Source organism: Pungitius pungitius, chromosome 15 (genome assembly GCF_949316345.1).
Source record: "Pungitius pungitius chromosome 15, fPunPun2.1, whole genome shotgun sequence".
Lineage (NCBI taxonomy): Eukaryota > Metazoa > Chordata > Actinopteri > Perciformes > Gasterosteidae > Pungitius > Pungitius pungitius.
Window position 1 is genome coordinate 12,879,465 of NC_084914.1, and position 13,532 is coordinate 12,892,996.

Genomic DNA, 13,532 nt, shown 5'->3' on the forward strand with positions numbered 1-13,532 from the left:
GAAACCTCATGTGAGGAATGTGGCTCATGATGCTCCACAAACTGTCTGACATGGCTGGTCCCTCGGGGATGACTTTATAAATATGGAAAGGAGAATCAAATGTACATTTTTGGGAGCAAATAGGCACAATGAAAATCAACAAAAATGTTTTCCCTTCATGTCTCACCTCTGAGCGTGAGGGAAAAGGCAATCAAACGGATGAGAAAAGTAAAATAAGAAATAAAATGTTTGTCATAAAAACAACCAGGAAATTTCCGTTCAGCATGTTCCTTTATGAAAATGAATTTAGCGATTTGTTTGTTTAGGCCTATATGCAGCATCTTTTTATTTATTAGTTCACATGGACGACTTAATCGACTCAAAACTCTCCGCTGCTTGGAAGAGGGAATCTCTCAACATCGCACAAAGGCACAGTCTATTCTCAGATCACCTCGGCTTCCTGCATCTGTTGTAAAACTGAGCAGTTATGTGGAGATTTTTTATTTTTTATTTCACCACCCCATAGCCTTGAGTTAGACATGGAGACGCCGCAGCCAGTGTGCGTGCTGCAGCATCAGAGATTCCACTCTGCCTCTCGGCGGGGCGAAAGCGTCCCCCTGCGGAATCAGGGGCCCTCGGTTGTTGAGGCCCTTCTGCAGCTCATCCTGACCTTTGGTCCGATCGCCCCCTGACCGCTCGGCTCCGACCGCACATAGTCCGCAAAAAAAAAGAAGAAGTATCAACTGAACTTTAATACCCACAGAAAGTTTTAATCCAAATGAAGTGTCTCCTGTAGAAATAATAATCACTGAAGGCTATTTAGTAGAATTCTCTCGCAAAGGGTGAAAAAAAAACGGCAGCTTAGAAGCCCAGTCGGTCAATTACGCTCGTTAGAACAGGGCCGATACGCAGACATGCATGTGCACCAACCGCACACACACACACACACACACACACACACACACACACACACACACACTTGACTTGCCTCATTAAAACCTATCCAGCTACAAGAACTCAGAGATGCGAATGTTTCCCTTGAGGGGTGGGGCACGTTCATTTCGAGAAAGGCAGAAGATTCAACTTTTTTCTTACTTGCTTATAATTACAGAGATTGCTGGAATGCATGACCCTGAGAATAAGGCTGAGTCCTGAGAGAGTCCACCAGAAGCATCACCATCTTCAGTCTTGCTCTCCATTGTGCGTCTCCCTGGTTGGATGCCACCCACACCAGGCAAGAGTGAGGTCGAGGCAGCTCCCCCATCACCAGAGGAGTGCACCCCCGGGACTTCAACTCTGCTCTGACGAGCCAAACTCCTGAGGCTGAGAAAAAAAAAGGAAAAAAAAGTCCAGATAGTGAGTGACTAAAAACATTGCCCTCTCTGAGCACGGAGACATGCATCCACAGAAAATGGATTTTTTTTAAAGGGAACAAAAACAACACAGAGAACTAACAACCCCGATGGTTTCAGAGTTGGCAAGAAAGGGTATTTGCTCGCTTTCCAAATTCACCGTTATCCAAATTGCTGGGCAATTAAACACTGTAGCAAAAAACACATATCATATAGATGCAGTTCGCGTAAACATTAGGCCTCTTTCTAACAACAACTAGTGCATATAATGACAAAAACAGCAGGGGAAACATTCCTACGCCTGCTTCGGTAAAAGGTTGGCGGCGGCCTCCGCGTCTCAACATCCGTCCAACAAACCCGAAGGATGTCTACAAAGCGAAGGGAACGTCGAGCGAGTGGTCGTCGTTTTCTCGAAACGGTGACCTTCCAGCTGGAGAGCCGCAACTTCCGTCCTCCCAAGCCAAGGAGCCCCGCGGAGCAACTCCCCAACCGGGTCATTAGCGCAGTGGTGTCACCAGACAGCCGATCACGGGCCAGAGAGGGAGCAAGAGGGGGACTCCTGGCACCGCGGCGGCTGCTGTGCGGTTTGACATTCAGGGCTGGCTGATCTATGGGGCTGGGGAGACAGTGCCCTTGCTCTGGGTCTTCATGAGGAGAAGGTCCTGGCAGTCCTCCCCTTGCTTACTCCATCATAAAACCCGAGGTCGCGGGACGTTAGACGTGGCCCCGTCTTGCTGTATCACGACCCGCAACGTCACCGAAACGCCTACACTGTAATGTCCAGGATATACAGCTACTAAACGGGCCGCAGAATTATGCTGTCAGCCCAACTCGCAATGGCCCGTGATGACAATGACCTCCATAGAGATGTGCTACTGGCGTGAAGAATAGCATTTAACCACAATGGGACGGTTTCATAGTGTGATCAAAAATCATTCTAGGGGTTTTATGTCCTTCGCAAATGGCTTTGACCTCCACAGCCCGTCTCCAGCAAATGGTGACCACTGTGGCCATGCCAAGAAAGAGTATCCCCTGGGGGTGGTACCATGAGCCAAGACGAACATAAAAATCTCCCAGTGAAAGATGGACATTTTCCACTTGGCACCGCCGCACAAGATGAAAGGAACAGATAGAAAACCTTTCAACACTTTTTTTTTTTTTTACGGAATGGGAGTGATTTTTTTCTTGCTCATTACCACCCTCTCATTAGGAGATCTTCACTGCAAGATGAGATCAAGCCTACTCATTCCTCTATAACTAAGCTGCAGCATGTAAGTGCGCTATAAAGCCCCTTATCATACAGAGCATTTCACACAATCAGCCAGACTCACCTCCAAGTGCCACCGATGTCTGATTAGCAGGTTCAAAGGATCTCACACTGAATTGAATAATTGAGTTAAGCATGTTTTTCAAAATGAATTCACAAAACATGCATAGAGAACATGGCTAATGCTACAGTTAAATTGATGATTAAACTCCAAGAAAAACCCAAACTATGAAACAAACACAATTGTTTCTGGCTTTTAACTCATCTAGATTAAATAAGTTGCTCTACAGGTTAGAGAAAATATATTGTATTTTAACCCAGTGAACAATTACGTAGCCAATGAGCTCAATTGAAAGTTTTTTGCCTCACATGCAGAGTAATGAGCTGTTGTGCAAATTAGAGGCAGCCATCTTCTCATCAGCATGTCCAATTTACTTGGGGATCGTGCCTGGAAGAGAGAAGGCTGTGCGGAATGATTGGTTAGTTGAAGTTGTGTGAAGGCATGTGGATAAAAAAAATAGGCTCTGAAGGATTAGACGAACCCTCACTCCCAGACCGTGCACGCATTATTCATCCCACCCCCTCCTCCTCACCCCTCTCACCTTCATCCCATCCCCATCCGCCCACCACCTCTCTCGCTCCCCGATGACTCTCCCACTTCCCTGACAATTGCATAAGCCCCGAGAAGCTCTCTCTGGACCGCGAGGGGTGGGAGTTGGGAGTTGGGACGGCGTTAATTAAAAGAAAAGGTTAACACACGCGGGGGGGGGGCTCGGCAGAAGGCGCGTTCGGGAGGCTCCCTTGGTACGGCAGCTGCTCACTGTTCCCTCCCTCGGAGGCCCCGCGACCCAGGGATGGAGCGGGTATTTGGGGACAGCAGCGTGAAGGAGTGACCGGGCCATAAAGGATGGAGCTGATTTGACCCTCACGCTGAGGAACAGCCGGGGGCTGTAGAGAGAGCCGTCACGCTCACCTGTCCAGCGTCTCCTCGCCCGGGCCGTTGTTTGGAGCTGATTAGTGGGTTCCACTTCCCTATACACCCCCCCTCCCCCCCACACACACACACACATACACCTTTGTTAGACCGTGGGATGCATGCCAGGCCCATTTAGAGGAGTGTGTCATGGAGGTAAGGAGGAACCCGGCAAAGTGTTGGACGAAAGGAGACAAGGAGAGGTAATGGAACAGCCTTTCGGGGAGGAAAAAAGTCAACCCGGACATCAAGTGAGCGGCCGGGGGGGGTCACGCGGGGCCGAACGCGAGGAGGAGATTGGAGGATAAGCCCTTCAAGATTCTGCACAGCTGTTGCCACCGCGTGTGATGTAATGTCTGTGGTAGATCATTAAATAATGATAAATTATCTCTTCATGTTGCTCAAATGTGCTGCATTATTTAGAAAAAGAGAACATTCATTTGGGGAAATAGTTGGCCTAGTTATGGAAAGCTAACATAGGAAGGTGTTTTTCATCAATTGGGAATAAATGATGAATTATCGCACTTAGCCGCAATGTTGTAAAGATAAATTAATTAAAGCAAATTAAGAACACTAGATCAATTTCTTGAAAAAGAGTTTAATCTCTGTATTTTTGGTTCTTTGTTTTCACTGTGAAAATACGAGATTGACCCTCCCCTATTTGAAAATCCTCTCCCAAATTGTTCATAATATTCACTGGCTTGGGTCAATACATTGTGACAATCAAACACAGCCCACTGATAGCCACTTGAATTAATTTCAATAAATACTCATGAGCTTTTTAAGACAAACAAGAGGGAGTGAAACAGTTTTTCCTTGCCCCCCCCAAACAAGCAGAGATAATTAAACATCTATCCTCGGAGAAGAAGTACTCCCACTGGAAGGTTGTTTGGTTTAAGGATTTGCTCAGTGGTTTGACTCGCCAGGGACTCTCCATTTGAGTCTCAAGGTTTTATATCTCTAACAAGGCTTTAATTGCCAAGGTAACAGACCACCTGATTAAGCCTGACAATAAGTCTGCTTTATCTGCGGGGTGTGAGCGAGCAGAATGGACTGCGGGGGTGAGGGGGAACATTCAGATTCAACCATCGGCCAGCCATGTCTCTGTGCTAACTGGGGCTGCTGGGTTTTTTTTTTTGTGTGTAGCCCACAGGAGCAGACACATATTGTATTGTCACGTTCCCCAGCAGTGTCAAATCGCTTGAAGAATTTTTATTTACTATGCGTCAACTTTTTGAAAATGCACCGTACTTGCAGGAAAGATCCTTATTCTACTGAGGGTGGTGAGGAGGCGGCACTCAAAGCCTCAGGTCCCAAGCCATGTGCCCTCCTTATTGTAACGAGTGCATTTCTCTCTTCAAACTCTGACTGGTGAGTGCGTCGAGGAGGAGGGGTATTCTTCAGAGGAGAGCGTCTGGTGGAGAAAAACTCTGTGTTAAAGTCCCATCTCTCCTGTCAGAGGGCTGACACGGGGCATCCAGGGACGAGGGGCCTTTGGAGCTCTGAGTCTGGACACTGGCCTAGTTTCCCCTCCCCCCCCCCTCCCACCACCCCCTTACCCCTCCTGCACCCCCTCTCCACCTCCTACAATATCCCACCTACAAAACATTCCTCAGCCACCCCATCTCATCTGTTCTTTACTGTCAAGCTGACCTCAATGAACTGCCCTCCTCCCCCCACACCTCCATCTCCATCCCTACTTTGTTTTCTCTTGTCTTTATTCTTGCTTTCACTATTGCTCGGGCAATCCGGTTAGCGTTTGACATTTTAAAAAACAAGTCCAAATACTTTGTCCCAATGTTAACAAGAGCATCAAGGTCGTGCCTGGCTCTGTCTATCCAAGTCCATAATACCGGAGGTGGAACGAGTACTAGAATATTGTACTCAAGGTACAATGTTGAGCTCAGGTAAATGTATTCATGTTAAAATGATATTGACATGTTGAAAATGTTACATAAAAAAAGAGAAATGGGGAGGAAGGGGAGAATAAGCTAGATTGCATTAAATGTCAATATACAGTATACACCCATGAAACAACATCAGTAACGAAACCTCTTAAGTCCAAACCCGCAGATGGCCAGCACTCTCCAGTCTCTGCATGCAACTGGTTATCAATTACAAACACACAAATGCCTGTGCTAGTTAACTAATTGATATCATTTACAATACCTGAAACACGGGCATATACAGTATATGTACATATATAGACAATATAAACCACGGCAGCTTTAGGCACCAACTATAACAGCAAATTATAGACTCCACAGTTATTGTTTTTGGGCTTTTTTTTTAACCTTATTTACCATATTTCTGTTTTTTTTACAGAACACTCAGCGTGCAGACCCAAGCGCGTTGCCAGGCAACGAAGAGGTTGTCGAGATTCCACAGAGTTTAGCAGTGTGTGGGCATGGATATGAAACAGTTACATGGCTACAGGCTACTCACCTGTCTGAGAGGCACCCTGCGCATCTCTCCACACTTGGCGCCTCTCTTACCCTCTGAAAACATGAGTTGAGTTTGGGTCTCACTGCACTCCATAAAACAACAAAACGCTTCGAGCTGAATGAGACTCTGCCGTCGCATGTGGTATAAACCTTCCCCGGATCCACCTTTTAGCATGCTAGCTAAAGTAGCTTTTAGCATGCTAGCTAAAGTAGCTTTTAGCATGCTCGCTAAAGTATCTTGCCGTGACCTCCAGCCAAAACACAACTGCAGCTTCTCATTTCTTCTGTACAGTTCCCCCAGAGTCCATCAATACTTTTTGAGTCTCTGAAAAGCGCTATATAAAACTAATTTATTATTATTATTATTTTCATACTGTTAAGTTCATATAACTAGAGCATGTCTAGGCTTTAAGATGAAATGCATTTTATGTCAACATAGCCGATGCACAACTGTAATAAAATCACGGCAAACCAACAGTATCCCTTTTCTTTAAAAGGCCGGTGAATTAAATAGCCTGATGCTTCTTATACAACCAACAACAGAATAAGAGACACACAGCGCAGCCTGAACAACAGGCCGCGATCTCTCAAGCTGCGTCCACAGCCGGCTCTGGGTTCAGCTTCACCGCGTGTTCATTCACAAGGCGTGATGTTACCAGTCCACTGTGCATCTCTGTCCCAGCAGAACCAGTTCACTCTGCTCCCGCTGCGGTCGTCTAATCTACTCAAAACGGCTTTAGACTGACTGAGACTCTGCAAGGCCTCACACACCTCACACACCAAAAGTGAACACTTAAAATGGGACCCACTCAAAATATTTAAGCATTTAGAAAAGACTCACACTCATGGGTGGTTTTGATTTGGGTCCTTGCTAGAAGCTAGTTGTTCTGGGATCTTTTTCTGCTTTCATTACATTTAATAATTAAAACCATAACCATACCCCATAGTGAAGCAATAATTAATTTGATTAATTTGAGGTGTGGTTTTTGCTGGCCTCTAATATAACCGAGAGCTATCCCCAATCACAAAGGTCTTCATACAACCTCCCCCTTCTGTATCTCGTCCAAATTGTCCGCTGAGTGCAGTGTGTCACCTCTCTAGACTTTTGTCCTCCTTCTTGAGTTAAGCTTATTTTCTAAAATCTGTCTACTAATCAATGCTGTATGTCTGTTACAGTATCCCAGGAGACAACAAAGGCAATTTCCCGCCGTGAGTGTCATTAGGCTGTAACATCATTCCTGGCACTGTTGGCATTCAGTGACAAACACTGGTAAAAAGCATAATTACGCCGTAAACTATTGACTATTTTGTCAAATTGTTGACGCACACAAAATGTTCTGTCCCAGATCAAAGTCTTCTCTTTTCAACGCATTATCAAACTGCTACTGTATACGAATGACTTATCTTATGAATCCCCGAAACAGCATTCAAAGCATCTCTGTCATGTGAACATGTTGTAAATGTCACTTCTTGAAATTCCCTCTGACATGACGCGCCAACTCTTGCACTTCACATCACGCTGTGCTTATATGGCTATGGAAATGTTCCATGTCAGGATGGCGCTCTCCCTCTCCCCTTCTCTCTCTCTCTTTCTCTTTCTCTCTCTCTCTCTGGAAGGTGTAAATGGTGCAAGTTTCTGTCTTGTTCAACACCCATGCTATTTTGATGTGTTGGCAATCGCTTTGCCAGACCAATAACTCCCTCACACCAACACTACTCTTTCATGCTGCCTGCTTTATTCTCATTCTTGGGGGAATCCTCACGAGATACATAGTGTGCCTCTTAATTTCCCCAGGGATGCATGCAGGAGGCATACACTAGTGATTTTCCAGGGATGAAACACAGTGAAAACATTAGAGCAGGATATATCATGACATCTGCTGCAGCTAGGTCAGATAACAAGTTAAGTGGGTTCCATAACTTGTCACAAATCCATTTGCATTTCTTCCCTTTGTTTGTCTCCTGTTTTGGTTTGCTCTTTATTTTTTTTTTGGGCTGAATTTTTTTGAACGGCATTGAGCGCCATGCAGTCAGCCAGCGCAGCGTAGTACGGGGAGAATCCCAGGAGACGACGTGGCCCGGTGGGTTTGGTTTGTACACCCGTCACACACTTCTGAGGGGTGACGTGCATCACTGCTCCACTGAGGGAGAGCCTCTGCCATGTTTACTGTCATGTTCCAAGGTATGCTGCGTGGCTTCAAACACATCAAACACATCTACAGGAATACTGATATTGGGAATGCCGTGGGGAGACAAAATACAGGCATACAAAACACACATACCCACGGGATTCATATACCCACCCAAATATATATATATATACTGTATATGTGTGTAACAAAATTGTCTCTTGTTGTAATACACATATTTACATAGATGCATGAGTGCAAAGTCAGGTGAGATGACTACATCTGTAAAAGACAGCAGTGAATTGGGTAGTCTCCCTCTTGCCTGAACTAGTGTATCTATATTTGCCAATACGCCATTTACTCTGTACAGAGGTTTCCATAGTAACAAGGCCAACAGTAGCACCGATGATACAAAGGAGATGATACATCCAGGTCGTCTTTGTTCAGATTGTGAAAGCTAATTGGAAACCAAAAGATTCAAATTGTCTCCACTGGTTGTGCTGCAAATAACATTAATTATTTAAAAAGAAGAAGAAAAAAAAGATCCCAATTTTTAAACAGGTTTTTGTGAAATGTAATGCAGTATTTTCCGAGGCAACGTTGACGTAACGTCAATAACCTGTTGTCCTTCAGGCACAATGGGGTTTTGGGGTGTGCCGTCACACGGTTGTACTTGATTTATGAAGAACGGTCAAGACTGATTTGACTAGCAAAGTGGTCCCTTCCCGGCCTGCTGTGTGTGAGTGTTGACGAGGGGGGAGTTGTTTGCTGTGCCTCTAGGCGTGAGGATGAGGGGGGAGAAGCCCGCAGTTCCTGCCCGGCTCAGGGGGAGGTTGGACTGGATTAGACGGCTGACAGCTGGGCCACATCTCTGGAGGCGCGGGGCGTAGAGGCCCCCTGTCTGCCTGCCTCTGCACCAAGTGTCAATTTGAGCATGAAGGAAGGATGGAGTGAGCCAAAGAGTAAGTAAGTGCGCGAAGTGGGGCCACTGGTGGTCCTGGGGCGGATTGACATGGGCCGTGCGCGCCGTTAGGCATCAGGAAACACGCTGTTTATTTTAGCGGGCTTTGACTTGAGGGCATTAACGGGGGCACGCTTGGACAAACGCGCCGACACGAGGCAAAGCGCTCTCACGAAGGTCGTAGCATTTGACCTCCCTTGTTTGGGCAGTGACGTTCCCAGTCGGCGCTCAAGCAATTAAAACAAGTTTCGCCATATTTGACTTTAAAATCAAAGTGCGGCTATTAATTTCATTTCTTTCACAATCAAAGCCACCATTTTTTTCCTTCTAAAAAATCAAAGCTTTTCAATAATGCAGAAATGGCAGTCATACTAGCTCGCCTCAGGTGGTATCCTGTACAATTATGTGCAATCAAGATTACAAACTACTTCAAAATCAAACACGCTCCTATTTTACTTGTATCTGCAGTGATGGGATATCTAATTAAATCTGACTTCTCTAAGTGGTTGCATTATTTGATAGGCTGACTTTAAACATTTTGCTCCAACTTCCATCGGAGATTTCTTGATAAATCATTTGATTGTAGCACGAGGAACAACAGCCATAATTAACTTCAGCGGCGCGGTGTTAAAATGAAGAATGTTGCCGTGCCATATGAGGATTTTCTATAATAGGTTTTCTCTAATCCTGAGAGACTGCTTTGTTGTATTTCCTGCACTGAGATTTGGCTATCGCTGGGACGTGGGATGCGGGCCGGAGACGACTTTATTAGCTGGTGATGTTCTAATGTGATTTATTTTTATAAATGAGAGCTGGGTGGGAAGTGGGGGTGGAGGCCAGTATGCAAATATGGACCCTCATTAAACACCATCACCACCACAACCACAATACATTGTCTGCAGCGCCTCAGATGGCTTGTGTGCATTAACGAGGTGCAACCAAGTTTGCTACCTAATGACAATGTAATGATCACAGCATTCATGATAGAGCCATCAGAAGGCATGACATTTGCAAATTTGATGTATTAGGAGGTCGTCCACCCCCCCCCCCCCCGTACACTCTGTTGAACCCAGATTACTCCTCATGAATTTGGCCATTTGAGAAGCAGAAACGATTACCGTTCTTAATTTAGAGTTTGCAACAGTGACCTTTTGTGACAACAAAACAAAATGTTACGTATTTTACTTCTTAGACCAAGTTTATGAATGATAACCTGGAACCTTTTGAAAGTACACTATGAAAGCAAAAATATACATTACAACTACACATGTTCTTTATAGCTCTGATGTGAGATAATGCAGGTTCTTTAATAGACATGCAAGTGTGTTTAAATGGTTTTCTACTTTCTCTTTGTGGTGCAAATTTACAAATGTTCTCATAGATGCCTAATCTAGATTAAAAGATGTGCTTCGTCTGAACATTGCGCAGAAATGACCATGTGAGTCATTGCAGCAGTTTTATTTTTGGGTCCTTCAAACTTTCTTATGAAGTTGGGACGCAGTTCTCAGGGGGATTTTCATGAGCCCATTTCTGTGTAAAGATGTTCATCTTTATGGCTTTTGCGAGAATGAGGAGATTAACCCCGTAACAAGCAGACATCTTACAGCAGATCTGAGCATCATTAGTCCACATTAATAACCCATGGAATGGCAAATGGGCTTTTTTTCATTATCTTAATTACATGACATCTGAGCTCTCTATCAAAAGATGACTCTCTTTAGAGGCAACGTCGAGGTACTTGTTTTCGTGTGCACGTCTGAAAAAAATAAAATAATCCTGGTACTAAAAAAAATGTGCACGCATGCATGCCTGTTCACATGCGCGCTCACACACACACACACACACACACACACCAACCATCCAAACTAAAAAGGATGCCATTGCCCATTAGAGAGATGGATTGACAGGGGTGCAGAATAAATCTTTGTGGCAGTGAGTCAGAAATATAAATAGAGCACCTAAGATAGATTTGTCTCTGGTGTTGATGAAGTTACCTTTGGGGGTAGAGCTCTATCTTTTTAGTAATGAGGACAACCACAAACAGTTTGCTCCACTAATGAGAAATGATAGTTTTAAAAGTGCCATACAAAAATGCCATAGAATAACATCTTGTTTAAGCTCTGTCTACTGTGATCTGCAACAAATTTGCCCAAAGTGGGATTCGTGTGTGAAAGATTCAGCCCCACCTGGTGGCTTTGATGTACACTATACGAAAGAAAGGTTCTAATATCAGAAACCCACAGCTCTTCATTTGCAACGACGTTAACGTCAATGTTTTCAGCTATCCTGTGTGGTTAAATCAGATCACTGGTTTGACAGTGCCAAGAACTGATAACACTCATTCTAGCTAATTCGAGACAATCTAAGAAATCTACCTTGCTATCAAATGTCATGTTCTTAAGTGAGTAAAAGTCAGTAATCAAAGCTTCCTTTCCATAACAAAAAAAACACACACCATCAAGAGCAGAATTATTTTAATTAGATCAATAAACGCTGTTAAAATCCGCTAGGCAGGGGAGGGGGGAAATGCTTTACTACCCATTTTATCATCAAAGTGTTTGCTGTGCTAATTATGCTAGCAGCACCCAGTCGGAGCGGCCCACCAGAGACAGATAACAGAGGACTGCCCAGGGTTACAGTGATTGCACGTTGCAAACTCCCTCCACACCCTCTCATTGGGTAGCTTGGGATTCTGATATTCATGCAAAAGAAGGATGCATCGTGAAATAGAACATTACTGTGAAGGTATGGTAAGAAATGCTTCCCCCCCCCCTTTTTAACCCGCATTTGAGGGCTGGCATTCCATTAGGTCTCTATTGCTAATCAATGTGAGACATTATAGGTTCTATAAATCACACTCGGACACCTGCTGTATGGGTCGTTAACAGAGAACTCACCAGGGAGCGATAGACGCAGCGAACCTGCAGACACAGAACACAAATGCCCGAAGCTTGGGCTGAGGCATTGATACCAAAGCAGCATTACGGTGATCAAGGAGCCAATCAATGGCAGGATCTGGCACAACTTAGTCCGGTCGCGCTCTGAACACACTGTAGCCCTCTCTCATTTAATGAAGCAAATGTTGGTTTTTGCTTTGCTGCAAAGATACCGTCACTCTGCTTTCTAATAGTGCTGTGTAATCTAGGCTCAAATGATTCTTTGCAATTTGCAGTTACCAAACAGCCGCAGACCACCAGAGGTGTTTCTCAAATATTAGCACGCAAGGAGGTTCCTGTGATTTTTTTAAATTTTTTTAATTGAGGATGTAGTTATTCTGCCTGAAAAGGCATGAAGGAAAGTGCACACGCAGGCATTTGTAACCCGAGTGTGTTACAGAGGGGGACCATCTGAACACTCGCAGGCCCTTTGAAGTCTCCTGAATACGGGCATAATGCATGTGTAATTAATAAGCCATTTGCATATGATGAACTAGGGCACTTAGTCAATGTTCTCGGGATACAAATACCTGAGGAAAACAATAACAACTGAGAACATTAAAAAAATGGGAGTCTACGCAAAAAAAGACAAATCTATGGCCCGCTTTGGATTAGAAATACATTAGCAACTAATTATGTCCTAATTGCCAATATTTTAGCAGGTGCTTGTACTTAACCAGTGGTAATGCCCTCCTGGAACAAGCTCATCAGGAATATTCTCCGGTGAATTTCTAGGGTCCTGGATGATTACGATGCGACAAGACGGACTCACGGATAAATAAATAAAAACCTCGGACAATAATGAGTCTGCTGTGTAGGACAACGGTAACATCAACAAATCACAGCAACATTGATAATGAGGACGGCAATGCAAACAATAATGTTAGTAATAATTCCAAGAGGAGGAAACAGAGGAGACAGACTAGAGGAGACGGGGAGCCAGAATACAGTACAAATCTTACTGTGACAATTATAAACTTTCGAAGAGGAGTATTCTTTTTTTTTTTTTGGCCAAATATTTTCAAAGCAATCAGAGACCCTGGGAGGTGGAATTCTCCTACCTAATCAAACAGCAAATGTTACCCAGCGCTTGATTAAATATTGAGCTTAGGAGTTTCAGGTATCTTTTTTCACGGGCCTGCTGGCATTCGGCACCGAGGGAGCATCAAAGTCCCATAAGTCGCAAGAGTTGGTCCACTCTGGAAAAGTGCTGAGCCAGCAAATCAAAACGGTAGAAACGTCACAGAGCGAGAGGAGACGAACCCCAAGCTCCCCGCAGCATGTTCTGTACATCTAACAACGTGGGTTGTTGATGAGGTCCGGATGAGTCATACTGTTGAATTGCAGAAATGATGATGCATTAAGTTGGTGCATGGGTTATTAAGCAGCGATACCCTTCTGACACATCACAGTAGGAGGAACACATGGGTGTACATAATCAAATGATGGATGGCTGAATTTCATTCAGCGCTCTCAGTTTCCCGTGTTTTT